This window comes from Grampus griseus (genome assembly GCF_964374135.1).
Source record: "Grampus griseus genome assembly, chromosome: 3".
Taxonomy (NCBI): domain Eukaryota; kingdom Metazoa; phylum Chordata; class Mammalia; order Artiodactyla; family Delphinidae; genus Grampus; species Grampus griseus.
The window spans coordinates 41,225,155-41,236,098 of NC_139019.1; the positions used below are offsets into that span (position 1 = coordinate 41,225,155).

At 41.7% G+C, this 10,944-nt stretch overlaps 1 protein-coding gene across 1 annotated transcript in view; it reads right to left on the bottom strand.

Annotated features, from left to right (window-relative positions):
• Window positions 1–10,944, bottom strand: part of ARL15 (ARF like GTPase 15) — a 416,529-nt gene that overhangs the window by 356,408 nt on the left and 49,177 nt on the right. The window lies entirely within an intron of this gene.

The following is a 10,944-nucleotide window of genomic DNA, read 5'->3' on the forward strand; positions in this document are numbered from 1 at the left end:
TTAGATGAGAAGTATTTTTGTGTTTTCATGGTCTCAAAAATTTCTTTTGTATTTTGTTAAATGTTCATTTTTCCCCCTGCTAAAGGGAGTGTATCACTGGGTAGACATAAAGGTGAAAAGAGTTTCCTATTAAAAGTGACTTGGAAATTAAGGAATTAAAGGTTTGTTTTTTAAGAAAAATGCTTTTTAAAATACATTATCAAATATGTGTGAGAAAGTAGCTAGGGCTGAATTAAGATTGAATAGTTATTTATATCTGTTTCCTGTTTAGCCTTTTGACAAAGTTCAGCCCTGTATTTTATAGCTAGCCCTGGAAAAGATTTCCCAGAATAACCCTGATGTGGGGTCTGCTGGTAGGGAGGACCCCAGAACTACATCCTGCAATTCACACCCTATGAACACACAGTCTGCTAAACTCAAAAACTTCAAAACAAAAACCAAAACGTCACTGTCCCATTTCCTCTGCCAAACCGTGCTTTGAAACTCCAAAACACAAAGAAGGAGAGGAAAGGAAAAAAAAAAAAAAAAAAACTAAACATGTTTAGAAACAAAGGCAGGTTGTGAGAAACATTAATAGTCCTTCCTTATTTTTTTTTAATTAAGCCATAAATTCCTCTGCACGATCTGAAAAATGGACTACTTGAGACTATGCGAGAAATAATTATCACAGTCGTAGCATATTTGGGGTGTGAATGTAACATTTTTACCCAATATCAACATATGATTCAAATGTTTGTCAGCTTGGGCAGTCAGGAAAATGAAGATCTCAAATCAGAGACAAAACAAAGTAAAATGAAATAGAAGGAAAACCTAACAATAGCAGAACTGCCATAATTGGGGCATGAGAGTTTGTAAGTATGAAAGAGAAAAGATGATGGGGCTTTACAGGATAGAAGACAAGACTCCTGGCTTTGGAAGTGGGCCCCTGAAGCACCTGGGCACATTTGGCAAAAAAGATGGGAACAAGAAAGGGAACACAGAGCTGATGGTAAGGAAGTAATTTACCCCTATGGTTACACCATCAAAAATGGAGGTTCTCTAGGAACCCTACAGAAAAGATGGTTTAAGATCCATCTCTACATTGCCAACCTCAACGGCCTGAAAATTTTCACCCGTTTTCTTACTGGATGTTCTGCATCTGCACACTGAAGACTACTCACTGTTTCTAAAACAAATCTGTTTCTCCCAAGTTGTTATTCTCTTCCATCTCCTATTTCATTGGCCAATCCTTCCCCATCTCCTTGATGATCTCCTCCTCCCCAGCCATTACTGGTCCCGAGGTCTTCTCTGAGGCTCTTCTCATCTACACACTCCCTCTACCGACCTCTTCCACCTCCTACATTTAAAAATGACCTTTAAGCTCCCACTCCCACATCTCTTGATCTAGCCCTGACCTCTTCCCCAGGCTTCCAATTCTCCCTGCAAATTGTCCACTGTACACATCTACATGGACGTTCCATAGACGCCTCAAAATCAACATGTCCACAACTAACCTTCCCAAACCCGTTCTTCCTCCTGTATTCTACATTTCAGTTCACAGCACCACACATCCAAGTTATTGAGCCAGAGTCAGGGAATCCTGCTTAACATTCTCATCTCAACACAACTTTTTTTTTTTTTTTTTTTTTTTTTTTTTTTTTTGCCGTAAGCGGGCCTCTCACTGTTGTGGCCTCTCCCGTTGCCGAGCACAGGCTCCAGACGCGCAGGCTCAGCGGCCATGGCTCACGGGCCCAGCCGCTCCGCAGCATGTGGGATCCTCCCGGACCGGGGCACAAACCCGTGTCCCCTGCATCAGCAGGCGGACTCTCAACCACTGCACCACCAGGGAAGCCCTCAACACAACTTTTTATCATTTTTACCTCTTACAAATTTCTTGACTCAGTTTGCTTAATCCCTGCCACGTAGGCCCTAGTACAAAAAGTCCTCTCCATCTCACACCCAGACTGCCGAAGTACCTCCTAGAGATCTCCCTGCCTCCAAACTTAGCCCTACCCTACAGCCAACCTCCCCCCACTCCAATCTGGCTAAAATGCGAAGTGACTGATGCGTTTAGAGGAGGCAGTGAAACCACTGAACAGACCCCGATACCTCCCAAGTAATGACAACCTTAGTGACACATATGTAGTGCTTATTGTCAGGGACTATTAAAACACATGATGTATATTAAGGCTGACAATGATTCTATGAGGTAGATGTTATTATTATCCCCATTGTATGAATGAAGGAACCACGGAACAGGGAAGTTAAGTAACTTGGGAAAGTTACTAGATAACTTGCGAAAGTAGGTGAGAATTGAACCTAGGAAATCTAATTCCAGAGTCAGTGCTCTTAGGTACGACACTCTTCTCCAGGCTGGTCTCTCCCCGCAGCCCTCTTTGGATAGATATTTCCTGCCGTGCACTTCACATTGAGTAATACCAAATTGCCCATAGTTCCCTCCACACAGCAGACTGTGCCTCTGCTTACGCTAGTCGTCTCAGGGGAACGAGCTTTCCAATGGTTTTTACCAGGCAACCTCTGAATACATTTCACACCTCAGCTCCATCAGCATCTCCAAGCAACCTTTTCTGAACCTCAGGCCTCAATGTCCAGCTCCCCGTCTCCCAACATCACCACGCCCCCCCTACGCTGCCCATACTTCTATTTTAGCATTTATTACACTATCCTGAAATTACTTATGTGTCTGTTGCTCCTGGAAACCATCTCTCATTCATCCCTTCTTGCAGTCCTGATATGTAGGATACACTGAAAAATTGTGAGAAGTGAACTCTGATGACAACCACAGAAGAATGAAACTAGAGAGTTTATAGGATTAAGAACTGTCTTGGGGAAAAAAAAACAAAAACAAACCCTGGTGCCTCTGCTTTTCAGCACTTCACACTCTGCCAATCTACTCATTCAACATTTCCTAATACTAAGCATACACACCACATTTCTCAGAAGTTTTACTCGCTCATTTGAAAACCCTACAGATGATATCCTACCTGGTAATCAACAGTTTCCCATTACCAAGGTTCAAGCAATGTCCACTGGCAACAAATTAATAAAGAATTGTAAGAGGGCATGCCCAGCCACTTTGGGACAATCAACCTCACTGACCTGTTTGCCAAGAATGCTCATGAAAACTTAAACATTTTCTAGTTATAAACTTCACAGACTGTTAGCACAAGCCCACCCAGATCATTCAGATCCTCATTCATCTGTTCATTGCACGGATAAGGAACTACACGTCAAAAAAAGTGGTCCTGAGTGCCGTGTAACTTGCTAGTGGCAAAGTCCAGGTGAAGATCTTCCCTCCTTGACCCATAGTCCAGATTCTAGCTGTACAATTACTTCTCAGGACATTGTGAATTACTAAAACTGAAATGTTGTAAGTAAGGCTCTCTCCAGGTCAAGAAAAAAAAAATGGCCAAACTAAAACTAGCTTTTCTTAGACCTAGTGGGAAATGTGGAAGACAATACAGATTTATTTTTTAAAAAAAAAAAGGAAAAAAGCTTTTAATTTTGAAGTGTTTCCACCCTAGGAAAGACAAAACACAAGGCTTAATTCCATGAGAGAGATGGTGGGAACCTTGAGGAGGAGTAAATGGAAGCCACCCAAGAAAGTTTATGCATCAGGTCTAATTGCCAGAACTGCCTGGACCCCCCATTTAAGAAGAAAGATCAACATGTATATTACTTATATCCTAAACATTAACCTCATTCATTTTTGGGTATATAAGACATGAAGATTATTAACCCTGCTTCAAGAAAGATACTTAAATGCCTCATTTCAAAAATGTTAAAACAATCCTTTTAGAACACATCCAAAAAACTACCAATTCTTCCTTCAAATCAACGCCTATAATTACTCTCATTTCTTATCCATTCTTAAAAGTCAAATTCCTGGTCTATCTTTTCTAGTCTTAATTGTTACAAGATGCTCATTGGCCCTGCCAAGTTCGAGAAGTGGAAGACATACAGATATAGTGTGTGTGTGTGTGTGTGTGTGTGTGTGTGTGTGAGAGAGAGAGAGAGAGAGAGAGAGAGAGAGAGAGAGAGAGACAGAGAAAGAGACAGAGAGAGAGACAGAGGACAAGGCAGACATTGTATGAAGTACTTCACATGAATAGTATTACCACTTCTACTACTCAAAACACCCCTATGTGTTATTTTCTCCATTTTATAGAAGAGATCGGCTTTTCAAAATCATCATCAGGATGAGAAACAAGTTTGATTCAAGTAAGTAAACGCCTGATTTTGCGGTCTCTGAAGTGGAAAGATCAAGGTCCAGTGACTTCTGAGGAGACATGAAGGTCCCTAAGCAGAAGAGGGCTTGTGACCCTGGGGATCTTGGGGAGAGAAATGACGGTGGAAGGGGGAGCAATGTAGGGATGTGGGTGGTACAGAAGGTCCCAAAAGATCTCAGATGGAGAGCTGGCTGGGGTTACTGAGGGACCGCTGGAGATGGAGCAGGGTCCAAAGGTACTGGGGAGAGAGCCATACTGGCTGTGGAGCGGACTGGACGTCCCTCTGCTAGGGTCCAAGACCAGGCTTGCTCTGGAGAGCTCCAGAATTACAAGTGGGCACACAAAAGGTCACTGGGGCCACGATTCCAGCCTAGCTGAAACACAGTTCACTCTCTGAAATGAAACAAATTGTAAAAGACAAGGTCCAACTTTGTCAGTGTTGAAGGTAGTTTAGTTTTCCTATACTTAGTAATCTACCTTCAAAGATGGTTCCAATGAAAGGCTATATTAAGTCAAATCATTCTTTTTTTCCAAATTATTGACCACAGCTTGAGAAGGCTAAAGAAACCTAACACTGCCAATTTGCACAGAAGCCTAGGAAGTGATTCACTTAAAACCCCCTCCCAATTTAGGCAAGAAAAGAAGAAAAGCAAACAATGATGTAAGGCTTTAATTAGTGCCTCGCACTTTTTATGACAAAACACATACTTCAGAGCTTCTAAGGTGGCCCAAAAGACTCTTAAGCATGCTCTGAACTGAAATAAAAAAGATAAACATCTATAGGCTTCTGACAGACATTTAAGTATTTTCACGTAATTAACCCATGCTTTGCTGAGGATGCTTTTTCACATACATAACCACACTAAGGAAAGCCAAACTCCAAAATAATGGACTATTAACACTGGTCAATACAAGTCTGTGAGGTTTTCACCACAGCACCCAGAGATGGCAAAACAAAACTGAGACAGACCCCTGATAAACTTTACGGTTGAAATTCCTATGGCATCTTATGTGCACCCTAATATGTTTCTAAAATTTTATACTTAAAACTGTGGCTCTTTAAAGGGATGTTCTCAGGATCACCTGGGAAGATATTCCTAAATACCTCAGACCCACTGATTCAGAATCTCCAGGGACAGGAATTCCAACAAGGAGATTTTTATCATGTTCCTTGGTGTCTACTACACTTTCCTGGTTAAGAACACCTGTAACATAATAAGGTAAACCCAGAGTGACCCCAGTTAAGAATACAATCAACTCTAAAGCAGTGGTTCTCAAGCTTGTCTGCACATTAGAATCACCTGGGGGAACATTTACCCCCCCCCGCCCCCCCCCATGTCTCACCTACACCGAACACTGATTAAGTCAGAGTCTCTGCAGGTGAATCTGGCCACCGGCCTTTTTTAAAGCTACTCATGCAATTCCAACAGCCTGTCAACACTGACAACCACTGAAGCAGCAGAGGGTAACTTCTACCCACTGTTTTAGTTAAGTGCACACTGATGGTTGTAATTGTATGCATGCAAAGAGCTGGCCCATGCAACTATCTGATGAATAGTAACTTATAATGCTCTGAATTTCTCCATATTGGAACAAAACAAATGGTACTCCACGTTACCATCAAAATGCAGGCTAGTGCTGAGAAGCTACAGCCCTTGGAGGAAGTGGCACAACTGTCTGAGGCATCGGGCAGATCTCAGACACCAAGCTAACTGGGTGACAAACGTGCTAAGAAACTCCTAAGCGCTCTGAACGTTCAATAAAAGGTTTCTGGCACCACTCCAGGCAAAAGATGTACTAGTCAGGTAGTTAAGAAAAACTTTCTTTACAGAAGAGACTGGCATCAGTTAAGTCACTTTGTGGAAAGAAACAGTTCATTTCTTCAAACCCTTTCGGTTGCAAAAGAGCATCAGGAAAGTTCTAAAGTGCAGGTTTTTAGATGCTTTCTGTTGCTCTTTAGAAAGAATACATTTTGCTGCTTAGAAACTCACCTATGCTTTTGCTCCCTGAACTTGCTGAGGTTCTGGTAAACAAAGCTTCAACAAAGACACCATCCTTTGAACCAAGTTTAAGCCTTCTCCACCAGTTTGGCCACTGACAGGCTCCGTGTCAGGGGATGAGGGTCAATCAGGATTGGTCAGAGTGACATGATGGATCAGAGAGCTGGGTCACACCCACTCCCACATGGTACCAAGAGCAGTGCCCAAGTAATCAACATAATCAACACCAGGATGGGGAGTGGGGAGGGTCCTTAAGAAGGTTAAGAACTGATTAAAAAACAAAGTATCACCAAGTGAAAATCTAAGCTCATTCAACTCAATACAAGCAGGTTCTTTGCCAAGCCACAAGAGAAAACTGAAGTAGGCTGATGTTAAAGTTATAGTTAATTATATAATTTAGATAAGGAATCGGTTTGTTTAAAAGTAGGACACATTATAAGTAATTGTATAAGGTTAAGCAAACAGTGAGATTATCAGTACTTTTCTACGATAAAAGAACTTCCCCCAAATTCTGGCAATTTTTAAGCTAAAAGAACTTCCCAAATTTTGGTAGTCTTTTAAGATCACCAACATATTTCTTAAGAAACAGGTCAATCTAGTATTGGGAGATGAAGACTAGGAGAAGGGCCGGGGTGGGGGGAAATATAGTCAGAAAAACTAGACTATCGTGTACAAATTTTCTATCAATTTTTTTTTAAAGTCTCCTGTGGATTAAATTAGGGATTGTCAAACACTGTTCCCAGGGAACAGTGATACTCTGTGTCTTGAAGAGAGGTATTCTGCTACCCAAAATCAGATCATGAAGATCCCTTGCCAGGTAGCAGAGGGGAAAAGTTAACAAGATTGTTCAAGATGTGCTTACCTTTTTAACCTTAGGTACTTGCTGTATAGCATGTCTACACCAGCCTCTGTTATATAAGGAATCTGATTTAATATAAGATTATATAATTAGTTATTTGAAGCTTCCCCCCACCTCCAACATTCTGGAGTGTCACAGAAAGAATCTCATAACTTCTAGGGGCTCTGTTACTACTAAATGAGTTTGAGGTCCAATTAGAGCAATAGTATGGAGTCTGTATTTTTGTTTCTGACTAATCTTAACATATAAATTATAAAGAACTTGACAGAAGAAAAGTAACAGCATCTTTTAGTATAATGGTTCTAAATCACAAAGATCCTCATGATGGTTTTTCATGAAAGGTCCTTGCAAAATATTTCTGATCCACAGTGCCTAGCTTGGTGTTTGACACGAAGTAGGTACTTAGGTAGTTCGTTCTGGGGATGGAGACATGTGAACAGATACGTATGTCCTTAAGTTACTTGGCCTGCGTGGCCTTGCTTTCCTCATCTGGAAAAGATCAAGATGGCAGGGGGTGGGGGTCAGACAGGGGGAGTTAAGTGTTGTCACAAAATTGATTGCTTCTGCAAAATGTAATAGGAACTTGTCATTTGCAAGTTCATCTTAGTACAGGATGCTACTATCTTAGTAGCATCATCTTAGTGATGCTACTTAGTGATGCTTAGTACATCATCTTAGTACAGGATGCTTTTTGCATTAGAGCACGTTGTGCTCTTCTTTCTTTTCTGAACACTAGCAACATCTAAGTTCCTTTCCAGTCCTGCACAACTCTTTGCCTGCCTTTCAAAATCCTCACCCCAGCCCTGTCATGATTTGCATGTGTTTCTATCATGTCCGTTTAGAGACAGGATCTGGAAAGAAAAGTGAACCATGATCTTGAGCCAATTATGGGCAGGACCTGGTAACCTTGTTTTCGCTACTCGAATCTTCAATTCTAGGAATTTATGTTCCCAGGAAAAGACTAGCTACTGACATGGACACATATATAATTACTTTAGATAATTTTCCAAACTCTAATCCAAATCATTTTTCTTATTCTTGCACTTACTCTTTGTTTTAATGGCTGGAAAGGGAAGTGTTAAATTAATTAAACAAGGGAGCCATTAGACTGAGGTGGCTTAAATGCCTGAGTAGCCTCCATAAGGAAACCTAAGCCTGAAATGCTTCAAAATCAAAACCTAAGGTCAGCTGATCATAATCAGTCAACCAGGTTTTCCAAAAAAAAATGCAACCACTTAAACTATAGCCAATCAAATCATTTCCTTGTTTTGCTTCTGCCTCTTTTCTATAAAAGCCTTCCCCCTGTCCCTGTTGGTGGATCGCTCCTAACCACTTCTGGTTTGGTGCTGCCCAATTCAAATCAGTAAGCGCTCAAATAATCTCTTCAAGTTTTTAATGTGCCTCAGTTTATCTTTTAACAGATGTTAAAAAGAAATGTGACAGAAACAAAAGGTAATGTAAAGAGTTTAAAATATGCTAATCACCCTATAAATAAATGCATGGAAAAGTACAACTCACTAGTAAAAGTGCAAATTAAAAATCATTATTAGTTTGATAAAAGATATTTTAAAAATTAACACAATTTTATCTTAAGTGGTAAAGATTTTGTTTTGTTTCCCTTTAAATTATAGTACCTAGACTTGAGATAAGGAGGTCTACAAGAGGGCAATCCCTTGCATGCCTAGCTGAAGTGCAAAGTGTATGTCTCTGGAAGGATACTAGTAAAACATATTGGGGAGGGAAAAAAACCTTCAAATGGTCCATACCTTTGACTCAATAGTTTCACATCTAGGAACTTATATTACAGAACTAATCATAGATGTTTATATTAGAAATGAGTTACTGCCTACCCTGTCCATAACCCCATTAGGGCAATCCCACCCCAAACCAAGGCCCAGCAGACTGATCCAGAGGCAAGTCCTTCACCCAAGAGGGACTCAGCTAACACCCGACTTGTGACCTGAGCTAGAAAATAACTGGGCCAAATTCCTCTCTATTAGGAATTCTTATTTGGGCGCTAAATCGTCCTTGTAGGCTTTGGATCTAAGGGGCTATGAGCCAGGGTCAGGACCAGTGACCGCGTGGAGCCAACTTCAACATAAATAAGTTGTTTGATTCATATTTGTAATAATCATGTATTTAATTTCAAAATTAAAAAGAAATGCCAAAATATTTGGTAAGAAGTAACCCAAGTATCTGGTTGCTTGGCAGTGAAGAGGCTATTGGTTTCCTGTTGGTAAAAAGCTGCCCCCTTTCTAAGCCCACATAAAGTAAGGGTCTCCAGCAAAACAAGGGTAGGTACTTGTTTCCAGACCACAATTGTCGGTTTCTTCTCTCCCGTTGGTTTCTTTTCAGAGCTGTATATAAACTCAGGAGTATTGACTTCCATTATTTGCTGCCAAAAGAATAACACCTTGTATTTGCAAAACATACTTCTGTGGAGGTAGGGGAAGTGTTTGTAGACATCAGCTAAGTCAGCCAGAATGTCAGAACCACAGGTTGCTGGTGCTTAATGCACTTCAGACATCAACCCATCCTCCTACAGCAGATGGATACTCACAGAGGGGCATCAAACTTTTACTCTATTCATGTATGATTTCTAGCTAGCCCCATTTAAAGCAAAAAGGATCTGAAGCCGCTTACAATTAAAGAGAAAATTGGGATGTTGGGAAAAGCATAATTAGAAAGTTTTAAAGAGGTATGCTCTAGGAGCATCTGCCTTCTCTTGGAAGTCCTGGATCACAAACTGATCCTAAATCCAAACATAATTCCCACACTATCCCCAGAATAGCTCCAGAATACACAAACTCCCACGGCACTTGAACTCTGGCTTGGGCCAGAGTCCCCAAGGCAGCTCAAGATCCTCTGGAGCAAAGGAAAGCCACTCAGATCAGAAGTGGGGTGGAGGGACAGGGGCTTGAGACGCAAAGCCCAGGTTCACCCTAAGAGTCAGTGATCAAGCCAGAGCTTCTGAGAAGCATCAGGACCACAGGCCCAAAGGACCCACCCAGAGACCCCCCCTGGGCCAAGATGAGGTGGGTAGAGGGCAGCACGGCGGTAGGATGGGAAAGCCATGAGGCCAGAGGTAGCTGATGTCACGGACTCCGCGGGGCACACATCTTTTGAGACATAAAGAACAATACAGACCAGTCCAAAGGGGAATGGCAATACTATACTCAGGCCAGGCAGCGACTTCAACCCTCAATTTCCAGTGGAGACACAGCCCCCGACTCCTGCCAAACTCTGCTCTCAGCTGTGAGTTCAAGGCCAGGGTGGCCTACAAGGGATGGGGCGATCATACAGAGGGAACCTAACAGAATGCACCTGGGCTAGCTCAGAGCCAACCCCACACCCATCACGAATCTAAACAAGGAGCAGAAAGCCTGGCGCGACCCAGTGAGAACTCACACATCTGAACAGGAAAGGCCACACTCCCCTACCACCACCGCCAACACACACACACACACACACGCGCACACACACACACGCACATACACACACACGCTCTTAACCTTGGGGTTGGCTGCTGTCAAACAGTTCTGTTATCAATTCCTGACTATTCATGCAAGAGGCATAGATACCTAAGTAAACTAAAAAACTATTGATCATCCTAAATCATTTCTTTCCAGGATTAAAAATGTGATTTTGCAGTAACTCAGTATTTCTGTTGATTCACTTACCCTACACATCTCCTCCTTCCCAACACTGATATTAGTTGAAATTCTCTGAAATGGACTGAAAGGGAAATCTATGCATAGGTTAGAGGTGAGTGAGAACTAATCTAAATCTAAACCGCCCAGGATCTTAACAGGCTCTCATAGTTAAGAGGTTATACATAGCCAGACATGCAAAAATC